Here is a 13,496-nt window from a genome sequence, read left to right on the forward strand (position 1 = left end):
ATCCATGCTGCATGTTTACGTTTAATGTTATGTTAGAAAAAGGACTTCATCCTCACACACAGTTGTCTCTACACATTCTTATAAAACAGTCTTGAATTGTAGAGGAATTGAGGAAACAGTAATTTTCTTAGAATTACATATTTGAACTGACGGCAGAACGATTGTTGAGGAAATTACTCTGCTCACTCAGCAAGGCCTGTGCATCTCAAAAGAAGAAACTACTTGCCTGTACTGGAGAAAGACATTGGCCAGAAGCCAAGAATATTTCTCTCTCATTTCAGTGGTATTTGGCACAGAAACACTGATGAACACAATGTCAGTATGTAAGAAGTACAGCATTTTCTGATGACTAAAGAAACTGGAGAAGGGGCTTCAAGAAATTCCGAGGAAGCAACATGTAAGAAAGAAAACAAAACACTAAATGAAAAGAAAACTTGCATAGGAAAAACAAATGGAAGAGTATAGAGGACACAGAAAAGAGAAATGGAAAATAAGAGCCCTAAAGGAGTGAAATTAATCTCATTTAATTTCAGGTGCTACCATGTATGTGTTCACACCTGAGTTGTCTATATTCCCTGTACAGTCAAGAGAGAGGTGATCATAATCCCACCACTGCAGACTAGGGTGTGGTTCACCTGGCCAAGATTGGACCCCACTTCAGGGTTAGATAAACTACATAAAAATTTCACTCCCAGTACTGGCCACCTCTCCACAGCTGAGAAAGCATTACCTGTTCAGGCAGCAGCACAGCATCTTATTGCTCCTTCTAATGCAAAGGCTAATTCTGAAATTCTTTCTTTCTGTCCCAAGAACACAGATGTAGAAATTAGACTACATTCACCAAATTAATCACTAAGAGTACACTTTCCCTCACCTCTTCTCTGAAAAAAAATTTCAAAATATAGCTGCAATTTTTCATAATTTCTCAGATGATGAAAGCATAATTTATTTTTTGTCATTTCAGAGTGGACTGAAAAATATAATTAATTATAATCCATATCACATTTAAATAAACTGTCCTAAATGACCTTCCCAGTTTTTTTTTCATATCTAGGAATGTGTCTACATTGTGCAAGGCAGCACTGTGCAAAAATTAGTAGTAAATCTGTATGCCTGTGCAGCATAGGACCACACAATACCAAGGTGCTGGAAGCAGAAAAGATGTGCTACTGCTGCACTCTGCCTGCAATATATTCCCAACAGAATTTATCAGTCAACTCATATGGAGCACTGCCTTAGAGGAGCTAACTTTTTTCAGGTTTGTGAAGTGGTTTGGAGTAAACTTGGATTCATGTACATATGAAGCATTGGGTATGGACCCTTGCTCTCAACGATTAAAAGTGAATTGATCAATCTTATTCTAACCAATGTTGCTTCTTATTCGTGTAATTTCATTATCTGTTCATAGCTGCCTAGATGCTGCTCTGGCTGCTGCATGTGAGTAACAACTGCATGATTATTTTCCAAATCGGAGAAATCCATAACCCTAAGTTGTTATTCTACTAAAGAAGCTCCCCTTTACCCAAGGAATCCTCCATCATCCATTTACTGACAGATTATTATTCCTCTGTGTCACCAAGAGGGCCCTGGAGGGCAGTATCTCGGCAAAAAACTCGCTCAGTACAACATGGCAGTCTGCATCAAGGATTTGCAGTGCTAAAATCTAGGTGAAATTTAGCAGTTCAAGGCTCTTCTCTCTGGAAAATCACATTGTCTAAAACAGGATTATTACTGGCTATGCCAACAAAATTATTGATTTTTTTTTCCAGCTCCAGACAACCAAGCCAAAAAGGTAATAGTTTTCTCTTTTTCCTTTTTTTTTTGGAAGTGAAACTTCCTATTTCAAACAACTGTTTCAAATATATATATTGTTCTGAAATAGCCTATTTTGTTCTAAATAAAGTCTGAATTATGCATTTAGACATTCTTCACTCAAAATATTTTCTTTTAATTCTTGGAAGCCATCTGATACTCTGAGTTTCCATAACAATTTGAAAGGGACATGAAATGTCAGCATTTCCTAAACACTGAAAACACTGTTTTCCCAGTCCACTGGGACTGGGTTAGCACAGCTAACCAAGATCTGTTCTCTCCATACAAAGATCAGATCCTTGAAATAACAAAAATTACGATCTCTTCTCTTTTTAGTTCCAAAAAACCAAGTCAGGAAAATTACTCTAAGCAATTTTTGAGAAAATATAGAGAGCAGGCAAGACAGCCAAAACCAGAATTCCAAATGGCTGAATCTCTTTTTATATGTGCTAGCCTAAAGACCAAGGAATGGGTCCTTTCACAAGCAGTGACATAAATGTAAACCTGCCCCCTTACTGGGCTTGTACCACTGAATCGCACAATAGATGTGAGTAGACTAGAACAGAACCAACACAAAAAAAGCAGGTGGGGAATGGTGTTCCTCTTTCTATTCAATCTGTTCCAAACCCCAAATATCCATGATGTTTTCTGGTGGTTCCAACTGAATATTTTATTAGCAAAAGTAACAGATGCTTCCAAATGTAAGTTCAGAAGTGATTGCTGGGTTATTTTGAGTTGAGCCCCCTACAGTCACAGATAAGGATGCTATGGATAAGGTTCAGATGAATCAGTGCATTCTACAACGTCAATCTTCCTTATAACATTTTTTGTACACATTTAAAAACAAAACAAAACAAACAAACAAAAACAACCAAAAAGCAATCAACCAACCAAACAAACAAAAACCCACCAGAGTCCAATAAGAGATGTTTGGCTCTTAATATACTTTTATATCTTCCCTTTCTGAGTCCCTCAAGGAAAAAGAAACATTTGGCCCCCCCAAAAAAAAAGATTAAGAGGATTTGATATTTTTTTCATCATCTACATCAAATCAGATTGCCTTAGAGATTGCCATGTACCACAAAACAATTTCTGGAGCATCACATATAGCTTGTGCTGCTCCCCCCCTTCTAGGCAGCTTGTAAGAAAAACCTTGCTAACCAAGATCTTAAACAATAATCAATTTAACAACTGCTGTCCTTAACAGCTGATTATCTTTGTCTTTCTCTGAATTCTCAGACTGCTCTGGCAATGACACACAGAGGGTAAAAATCACTTATGTATACTCCTGGTAAAGGGAGAGAGAAGGAAAGCAAGAATACAGCTGCAAATTCACCAGCCATTGCAGTTACTTGCTCCTCCCCATCTGCTCTGGGTTGAGAAAATGGCTCTGGAGTGCCAGCCTCAAGCAGGGGCAAGATACAAAACACAGGTCACTTCTACGGACCACTCCTCATATCTTAGAAGCACCACTGTAAGATGGAAAATGGAACTTATCAGCTTCGAAATTATAAAAATAAATGAGAAGAATTTTTATCGATATGAGTTTAAATACACCACTGCAAAAAATCATTACACAGTGCATTTCAACTTCACATGCAGCAACAGTGAAAGAACACTGATATCAGCTTCAGTAAAAGCACTCGATTCATTTGACAACAGTTTTGGAAAATCATAAAAAAATATGCTCAGACAGAATAGTTCAGTGCTCCTTTGAAACATATTTTTGCAGCAATTTAATATTAACCTTTCATTTGTGGCTATGCAGTTAACTTTCAGAAAATGTGCAGAAGTGCACATTGGAGAATCTTCCTTTCTAGCTGAAAATACTGACTGTGAATGCACATCTTTTCATTGGCTGAGTTCCCATCTTTTAACACTGGTAACTTGAAATAAAAAGTGACAATGCTACCTGCTAAAGAGTGGGAATGAAGGATGTTTTCAGCAATTCTAGCTGGCAGTCAGAAAGAGGAGCAACACCTGTAAAATCCCTTCTTTCAGAGGTAACTTCTGAATGCTGGGTGGGACTCTGAAAGTGACATGAATCCAGCAAATCTGAAAACTTAAATACAGTCTGTTGTCTGCACTTGTTAAAAGACCAGCTCTACTGACAAGGAATCAGCTCCACTGTAGACAATGCAGGGTTTTCTCACTGAGTTTGCATGATTTTTCATGCAGGTTACCCCACTAGACTCTGCAACAGCAGCAGGTTCACAGACTCCACTGAAACAAGAAATCAAAATAAAGAGAATAAAACATTTAGTGATACAGTCAGGAATAGAGTGTAGAAGTTTTAAAAGTATTCAGGAGCATCATATTTTTGATGCTGCTAAAACCAGAGGTAAAATTACTGGTGAGATAATAAAGTTAGATTTCCTTGTGGATTGTTAGAAAAAAGACAGTATTATCCCAGGGCTTAAGGGGCTAAATATACCCAAAGAAAGCTCTTTCTAAACTCCAAGTAAACAAAAAGTATTTTCCTATATAATTTTTACAAAGTTTTATTTTGTACAATTACATTTTTTTCCAAAGAAAATTTTTCTCCATGCTAAATTATTTTTGCACATGAGCATTGTCAGAACTGAATTATTCAGCCTAGGACCGGAAGGATTATCAGCCAGGCAATTTTATATTAAGTATTTGACTTTAATATGTGAAGACAGTACTAAACATCCATATTCAAGGATTCTTTTTAAACAAACCTACAACAACAAAAAAAAAAACACTAACCTGTCATGCCATTAAAAATGGGTTGAAAACATGAACTTTCTTCAGGGAAATAATTTTCAATAGCAAATATAGTCTTACTTCTATGCAAAATTCATTATAAATCTGTTCTTGATTTGTTAGTCTTTCAAAGATTGATTATGTTTCATGCTCTGGTAAATTTTCACATTTTACAGGGAAAAACTCTTTATTGAAGATGTATTCCTATTTTTTTGTAGCAAACACTATTTAGTTTGTAATGTGTGGTCTCAATCTACAGCAATTTATCTTTATCATCCAGAAATGCTTGACAATACAGGACATTATAAATCCTGATTTCAAACTGGCAGACAATTTCACACATACAATGAGCTTCTGCAAACAAAGAATGCTTCATTACTACCAATTTTATGGTGGATGTTACTACTTCTTTTAACTACCTCGATTTTCATAGCTAAACTTAAGAGTTTCCTTAGAACTCTGAGTTTTAAAAATAACGTTTAATGATACATTTACTTAAATATACTAATCAGTTAGTAAATATTTGATTTTCTGCAATGGACTGGCCACCTTTTGCTTTACCAGTATTAAAATTTGTAGACATAGACATCCAAAAATATCTCCTTGGTTTTGCCATTCTAAAGAAAAGGTCTTGTTTCAAACCCTTCTTATAACTGCCACATATCCTTTCACTTCAATATGTGACATACTGTAGTAAGCAACACGGAAATTGGGGAAGCCAGAAACAGGAACTGAACTTTACATCTGGAATCTGTGTTTAATACTGCATCACTGAATGTCTTAACACTCTAGAAATAGTAATAGACAAAAATCAACCCCAGAAGGGAAGCATTTGTTAAAAGTTGAAGTAACTCAATGCACAGTGGAGGACTGACCATTCTGTAACAACCAAGGCACTTCTCAAGTCATTTCGGCCCAGCCTCATCCACACAAAAGAGACTTTAGCAGGATGTCCTTCTCAATCCTAGAGTAAGCCAGCTACTTGTGTACTCTTGTTATTAAAGAAATCTAAGTTATATTTTCTGCTGCAAAATATTCCAAAGCTTCATCATTCAGATGACTAAAAAGACAAGCACTATCATGAACACCTCCTACTGACGATTTTTTATTTAGTTGTACACATTGTTCACTTGTTTTTTTCAAATAAAGGTGTTTTTTAGCCTTTCTCAGAGCTCTCCTCGTCATATTATATTGGTGTTAGGACCCGCCCCAGAAGGGGAGAGTAACTCAAGTTCTTGTTAATAAATCCCTTGGGGTGGATTAGAGTGAAACAACACTGAATAATCAGTGTTTGTAAATATATATATATGTAGGGTTTATTTTAGAACAATTTTGTTGCAGAGGTAAACAGGTATGTTGCCATTTTGGGTGTTATCATCTATAGTAATATAACAATATTAAAGAGAAAGAGAAAGAAAGGATAAGGGTCCTAAGACATATATAGTCATCAGCCACTGGATCCAGCGGTGAAACTTAGTAGTTGCAGCTTCCATGTCTGTTGGCTGAAGTGGTGGCCACAGTCCTGTAGAAGTGATGGTCTTGATCCATTGAGGCTGGAGGAAGTTCCCCTCCAAACTCAAAGATTTTGTGAGTTATTATACACTTCAAGCTCAAGTGGCAACACCTTGTACCTCCCTTGGGGCAGGGAGTTTTACAATGGATAATGTCACAGGATATTTGATGCTTCCCAGAGGGAAGCATGCTCTTCACAGCAGAGTCATCATGTAAGGAAGGATGTTAGCATCCCTCATCTTGCGATCAGTGTGTAGCTTCAGGTATCCGTGCCCTTTGGCGTCTGGGATAGTTGGACAATAGCACCCACGTGTCTCATCTGAAGGTCCTTTCACAGTAGGCATATTCAGGGAGGAATAGGCATTGCTGATTGTGTAGTTTTTTGCAGTTTGACAAAAGACTTTCAGTGATCTCAGCAATGTTTAAGCCTTAACTATTTCATTCTCTGACAGCTGGGTGAACAAAGCTATTCCTTCTTTTGAGGAGAAGCAGACTTAGAAAGGACAAACAGCCATGTAATGAGGGGGCTGATTTTTAGTCCATTGCTACCAGTTGATCCCTATAAGCAAATAAATTTACTTCTGTCTTACCTAGGCTGTATTTCAGCCAGATTGCTCCCACTTGAATGACAACCTTAATCGGTACATAGTAGATCATTCAGCAGCTTGTGCTAAATGAAACAACTTCGCAGAGCTGGATATCTTCTATAAGATAAAATGGAACATCAAGAGATGTCCATAGGATCTTTATTTTCCATAAAATAAAGCGACACCAGTAGAAATTTCTTCACAGAAAGGGTGGCTAAGCATTGAAATGGGCTATCCAGGGTGGTGATAGAGTCTCCATTCCTGGAGATGCCATGGTCTAGTCGACAATGGGGTGATCAGGTAAAGGTTGGACTCAATGATCTCAGAGGCCTTTTCCAACATAAATGATTCTACGATTGAATGAAAATTACTACAACAAAACCCCCACCACAATATCTCTTTGAAAAACCTCCAGAGCCTTCAGGAGGATATGAGCGGGAGATTGGCAGAACTGGTCTCTCTGCTAGTGGTTTGATCCCCTCAGATGACTACAGCCACCACACAATACACTACCTTCCACATCTCTGCAGACCTCAGGCACAACAGCATCTAATCCCATCCTGACCTATAGTAGGATCAGTTTAACCTTGCGGCAGCATTCCCAAAGGCAGACAATATACCTAAAATCATTTGTGCTGGTACAAAAATGATGGTTTTGCCAAATTGATAGAAATATGAGGCAATCTCATTTATCACACCATGAACTGAAACACAGCCAAGTAAAACATTATTTTTGAAAACCACACGTGTTTCTGTAACTACTTTGTAACACTGTTATACAACCTTTCACAATAATCAGGATTCTGCAGCAACAGTCATTACCAAGCCAGCAAGCACTGAGAAAAACAGATTATTTTAAACAAGCCAGCCCACTGCCTTGTCAAATGGAGGTGGTAGCAATACACCACCATCGCCTCTACTGTTTAAGCAGAAAAAGTTAGCCCACTATGCTGCATAAGCATCAGGATTCATAAATAAAACTGCCTTAAATTCAACAGGGAATAAGTTTTCCCTGCTGTGCTCCCAATGTTAGCTGCTTTATGATGAATCTTGAAGAATGCTTCTTGATTTAACCCAAGTATCTAAGAAAGCTTCTGGCCAGCAAATGAGGTTGTACTTCAAAACCATAAAGACACTTTAAAAATCACATTCTGAAAGTATTTGAAAAATAGGTATGTGAGTGCAACATAATCCTTCTAAGAGCTTGAATAACTTGAAAGCTTTAAATTTGTATGTTGTTGCAAGATCATGTAGCAGAGAGAGCATTAAGAAAATTAATTGAAAATGTTTGCAAGAAACTGATTTATCTCAACTGGAAAAAGTGTTACTGCATTTTCACCTGAGATTAACGACACTGAGTCCAAACAAGTAGCTGTATTCCAGTTCCTGAACAGGATTATCCCAGGAACAAAAAGCCAAGCTGTCTTTTTGTCTTTCCCCAGATGCTCATCAGAACATCTAATTATCAACTTTGCTGCCTGCTTAGAGGGTATATTTCACTGACAAAAGAAGTTTCTTCATTTGCTTTCTCTATTTTATTGCTTCAATAGTGATTTACAAGTGCAGTAAAACACTGGGTCTTGTTCACAGGAACACCTCTGTGCTGAATCATAGCAGCATTTTCTAAAATAGTCCTGGAAAATTTTAGTTTTCTAAAAGTGGAAATCTGCAAATAGCAGCTGTGTTTCTTTTTCACTATAAACCTTTTATGCATATAATTACATTATTTATCAGGATTGATTTTGCTTCTCTGCAAATTTACATATTACATGTTAGTAGAAAGAACAAATTAGAAATGCAAAGAATCCATATGTTACTGATGCCATTTGCTTTATCTACAGTGTTGCAGATTCTCTTTTGGCTCCTGATTGATTTCATAATTTGCTTAGATGTACAAGAATCTGACTCCATAATGAGCTCCTGTGAGCCTATATTTCCATACAGTTTATCTGAAGTGCTAAGAACTAAGTTAAAGATATTTCATGTAACAGGCAATGCAGCATTTAAAACTAATTGGCACGGTAATAGTAAAAAAATGTGCATTTTCATCTATGATTCAATATTCACAATGGTAAAGCCACGTGGAGCTTGTAACCTGCCTGAGTAGGATCACACTTCACTCTCTTCTGTTGTGGCTCACTCAGTAAACTTCAAATGCAACTCAAATATATTTCTAGACTCCTAGGCCAACAGTAAAACTGTTCTTTTAGCAGCTTTCCCATAATTTCCTTTCCTCTCAGAAAAAGAAACAGAACCATTTGGCAGTGGAGGCTGGATCTCTGGCAGCACTGTAATACCAAGCAGTCTGCTGTCTCCCTCCAACATAAGGGACAGCACTGTAAAAGAAGGCTTGTGACATGAAAAGACAGCAACCTAAAACAAAGCATGGGCCAAGATATTAAGGAAAGGCCATATAATGTCATTTCAGATTTTTAGCACATTGAAGTCATAACACAGTCTACCATTCTTTCCTCTAAATTACCTCCACAAAAACCTCACCTCTGTGGTCATCGTAAAAAGCTTAGCATTTTCCGCGTGAAAAAATATTTCCTCCCATCTGTTCCAAATTTGTTTCTCATTAATTTCCATTTCTGCTTACTTGCCATATTTAAATTGGGCCATCATTACAGATTAGAATGGCACAGATTCAGAACTTAGTGGGCCAAAAAGAACCTGCCCTTTCCATATTAGTTTTAAAGGCTCTCCGTATTAGCTTCAAGGATCTTCCACATATGCTCACAAATGCTCATGAACAGTTTGATATGTTCTTATTAGACACAAACTTAAACTTCCTCAATACTGCAACTCAGGTCTCCATCATATCTAAATTTCAGCAATGCTTTCCTTTAGTGATGGACCAAATTATGAAACCAGAACTGCATTTCAGATTTGACCTACTTGGTTGAACTGTCCTGTCTGACTCTAAAATCTGTGATCCTCCCACAGTAATACTGAAGTGGATCGAGACATTTTTGCACATATATATTATAATTTTACTCATTTACAGAAGTTAATTTCCAATGAATAGAGTAAGACTATTTTGCTTTTCCTGACCACATCTCCCTTCTTTTACTTTCAACTTGCCCCCATTTAATTCAGTGTTTCAAATTTAACTTCTTGCTCATTCGAAATCAAAAGTTTTCTCTATCATTGCATCACTGTGTCTCTTGGATGTGACCTAGGAAAGAAGGAATCAATAACAATAAAGAAGATATAAGTATTTATCATTAAAATATATATAACTGTATGTATTAATATCTAAATATTATAGAGATATAACTGGGTGTCTCAAATTTATAAACATAATATATTGAGTTATCTAGCTATAGCATTTCTCAGAGGTAGATCGTTATCACTCATCCAGTGTTAATGCTCAGAAAATTGAAAATAACTACCTCTTGTAATATTCTACTACACACAGTCTAATTCTCAAGACACTTCTCCTACAGTTATTCTAGAGATTAAGTCCTATACAGAGTGGCTGAGGGAGCTGGGGTTGTTTAGCTGGAAGAAAAGGAGACTGAGGGAAGACCTTATTGCTTTCTATAACTACTTACTACACACCAGTTTCCAAGAAGCTAACTCTTTATCACAGTCTACTCCTGCACAAGTGTGCAGGCATATAACTCATCTCTGCACTTAGGGATATTTCCTAACTGATTCAAAGTCATTGGAACAGATTCAAGGACATTAGCTCTGTGAAGGTATTCTAAGTTTGCTGATGATACTAAATCTGGAGGAGCCGTTGACTTCCTCAAAGACAGAAAGACCCTTCAGAGAGACCTAGAAAAATTAGCATCTGGGCAATCACCAACTGTATGATGTTATACAAGGGCAAGTGCTGGATTCTGCACCTGGGACAGGTCAGCCACAGGTGTACAGAAAGACTGGGGAACAACAGACTGGAGAACAGCACTGTAGAAAGGGACCTGGTGGCCTGGTCGACGGCAAGTTGAATCTGAGTCAGCAGTGCCCTGGCAGCCAGAAGGGACAACCGTGTCCTGGGGGGCATCAGGGAAAACATCGCCAGCTGGTCGAGGGAGGGGATTGTCCTGCTCTGCTCTGCACTGGGGCAGCCTCACCTTGAGTCTTCTGTGCAGTTTTGGACACCAAAATATAAGAAAGGTACTAAGCTGTTAGAGAGCATCCAAAGGAGGGCGAAAGTCATACGAGGAGTGGCCAAGGTCACTTGTCTAATTCAGGATAGAAAAGAGGAGACAGAAGGCAGACTTCATTGCAGTCTACAGCTTCCTCATGAGGGAAAACAGAGGGACAGGTACTGATGTTTTCTTTGTGGTGACCAGTGACAGGACCCAAGGGAATGGAAAGAGGTTGTGTCAAGGGAGGTTTAGGCTGGATATTAGAAAAAGGTTCCTCAGCCAGAGGGTGGCTGGGCACTGTAACAGGGGAAGTGGTCACAGCACCAAGCCTACCAGAGTTCAAGAAGAATTTGGTCCACACTCTTGGGCACATGGTGTGATTCTTGGAGTTGCCCTGTACAGGGCCAGCAGTTGGATTTTGGTGATCCTTGTGAGTCCCTTCCAGCTCAAGATATTCTGTGATTGATTGATTGATATGTCCAGCCCCACAGACACTGCAATATTCTGTCTGAGAAGTACTAAAGACACCTTGATAACAAAATACAAAACAGAGAAAAAAGGTGCAAGTGTTTCAGCCATGGATTAAATTAAAAACCACCCTTGTCACAGTTCTGTCAGATGATTTAAGAAAGCTGGTAACATAGCCACATTGAAAATTTTGGTTGTATCTGAGAACCAAATAGCTCTGACAGAACTAAAATTTTACTCTGTGAAGTTCATCATGCTGAACAGCTTGCCTCATCCAGACACTTGAAAAGGCAAAGTAACTGCCATCTGCAGATGAAGCCAAAAATATTTTAGTCAGGATTCATTTTGCACAAAATCAGCACAGCTGCATTACAATAACTTTGCAGTTCTGTTTATTCATTTTGGCTTGGAAACAATTCTTGTGTACGGAAGATCTGTGTCCATGCTACTTTAAAGAGCTACAGAGGTCTTGCAATGTGTGAAACTCAAGCTGGAAGGGAATGCAACTCAGACACACAAAAAAATTGTGTCAGAGTTGTCTTCTCAAATGGGGAAGGGAAATACATACCACAGGGACAATGCAGCAGAAGAGCACTAGCCTGTCACAAGACAGAGTCAGAGGCTGATCTGCATACAACAGTGTCCCTACTCATTTGGTTCAAGGCTCTGGTCACTTTTCTCAGCATGAACAGGATAGGTTTTACAGCCCTCTCAGGATCACTGGCAGTCAGAGTTCATATAACCATAAAGTTGCCTTTGTCCACAACTCACTTGCATCTAACCATAAATATATGTCAGGAGTGTGTTCATAGATAGATAGATAGATAGATAGAGAGATATAGATACATAAAGAAATATATATGAGCAAACAGCTAGATTATCTGAACAGCAGTGCAGCTGTATCCAAGACGTTTAACTACTTAAACAATTTTCTGTGAATACTTACAAGCTGATCAGTTGTGGTCACCAAAACTGTTGTGGTCACCAGAAAATTAGCTGCAGCAAAACACTGCTCAGTAACTGCCTGAAACACTGTAGCTTTCTATGGTTTTAAAACTGCTAAACTGTCTAAAAAAGTCTAAAATTCAGGAAGACACAGGAGAGTTCAGTTTCAGCCCAGAGAAATTAAAAGAGTGAATTGCTGTTAACTATAATTAAATCATCTAAACTTCATTTTTCTCCTTTCTATGTCTTTTGAAGAAAGATGATTCCCACATTACTAGTTTTCTGCAAATAACAGATTTTCCAGTTATTTAGTATAATAAATATCTAGTTTATTCAGTTTTCTGCCTTAAAAAATCACAGTTGTCCACATATATGTGCTTATACTTGTAAAGAAATAGCTTTGTCAGAGTGCTATGGCCTGAAGAGAAATCACATTTAGCCAAGGCTAGAAAAAGGAAAGTCACTTTCATAAGGTTACCTGCATCTATCTTTGTTGAAATGAGATGTATACTGGAATGGAATTTAACCACTCTTGCCCACTAGGAAACAACCTGGGACACAGAGAGATACCTGCAAAGCTGGAAGCACAGCTTCATGGTTGCAGCAAATAATGACTGTAAAGGCAGAGGAAACAAAACAGCTGCCTTACCAACGGCTGTAATTGCAATCTCCAAGCTCAGAATATATTAGACCATTGCAATGTCTAACAATTACTGAAATTGCTGGAATTACCATATTTTCCATTACAACTCCCTAAATCTACTGGTAAGCAGCGCACGGTCCAGGAGGACTAACACCACTTCAAGGAATCTTAATGTGATATCTTAACTTCATGCATAGACTCTGACAGACTTCAGTAAAAGCTGTAACCGAAGACATCCAAAGAATGTGGTTTATCTTTTACTAATAAGCTCCCCTGCAGTCGTCATCAGTACTTCTAACTGCAGATATAAAGTAAAAAGAAGAAATACAGGAAAATAAAAACACAGTTTTAAAAACAATACGGTGCCTACATACATCTCATTGGATACATTTTCAAAGCAACATAGAAGTTAGAAAAATCCAGTGTTCCTTGAAAACATTTTTCATTTACAGTCCCTAAGGAATGGTGCAGCATTGAATTCTCAGTGCAAATGTCTTTCACAAACTAGAGCTAATTTAGCAACATCATATCTAGCCACAGCATGCAAGACTACAGCTGTCTTAATAGTGGTTGTTTAGCATAAAGGTAACAGCACTCAGACAAATTTCAGCCACATCCACAATGTTAAGCACGCATATTTTCTGCTATCACAGTGTGTGCTCTTTCCTGAGAGAGGAAACAGGAGCTACTAGATTCTGACTT

The sequence above is a fragment of the Lepidothrix coronata genome, unplaced genomic scaffold, assembly GCF_001604755.1.
Source record: "Lepidothrix coronata isolate B3197 unplaced genomic scaffold, Lepidothrix_coronata-1.0 Scaffold18, whole genome shotgun sequence".
NCBI lineage: Eukaryota > Metazoa > Chordata > Aves > Passeriformes > Pipridae > Lepidothrix > Lepidothrix coronata.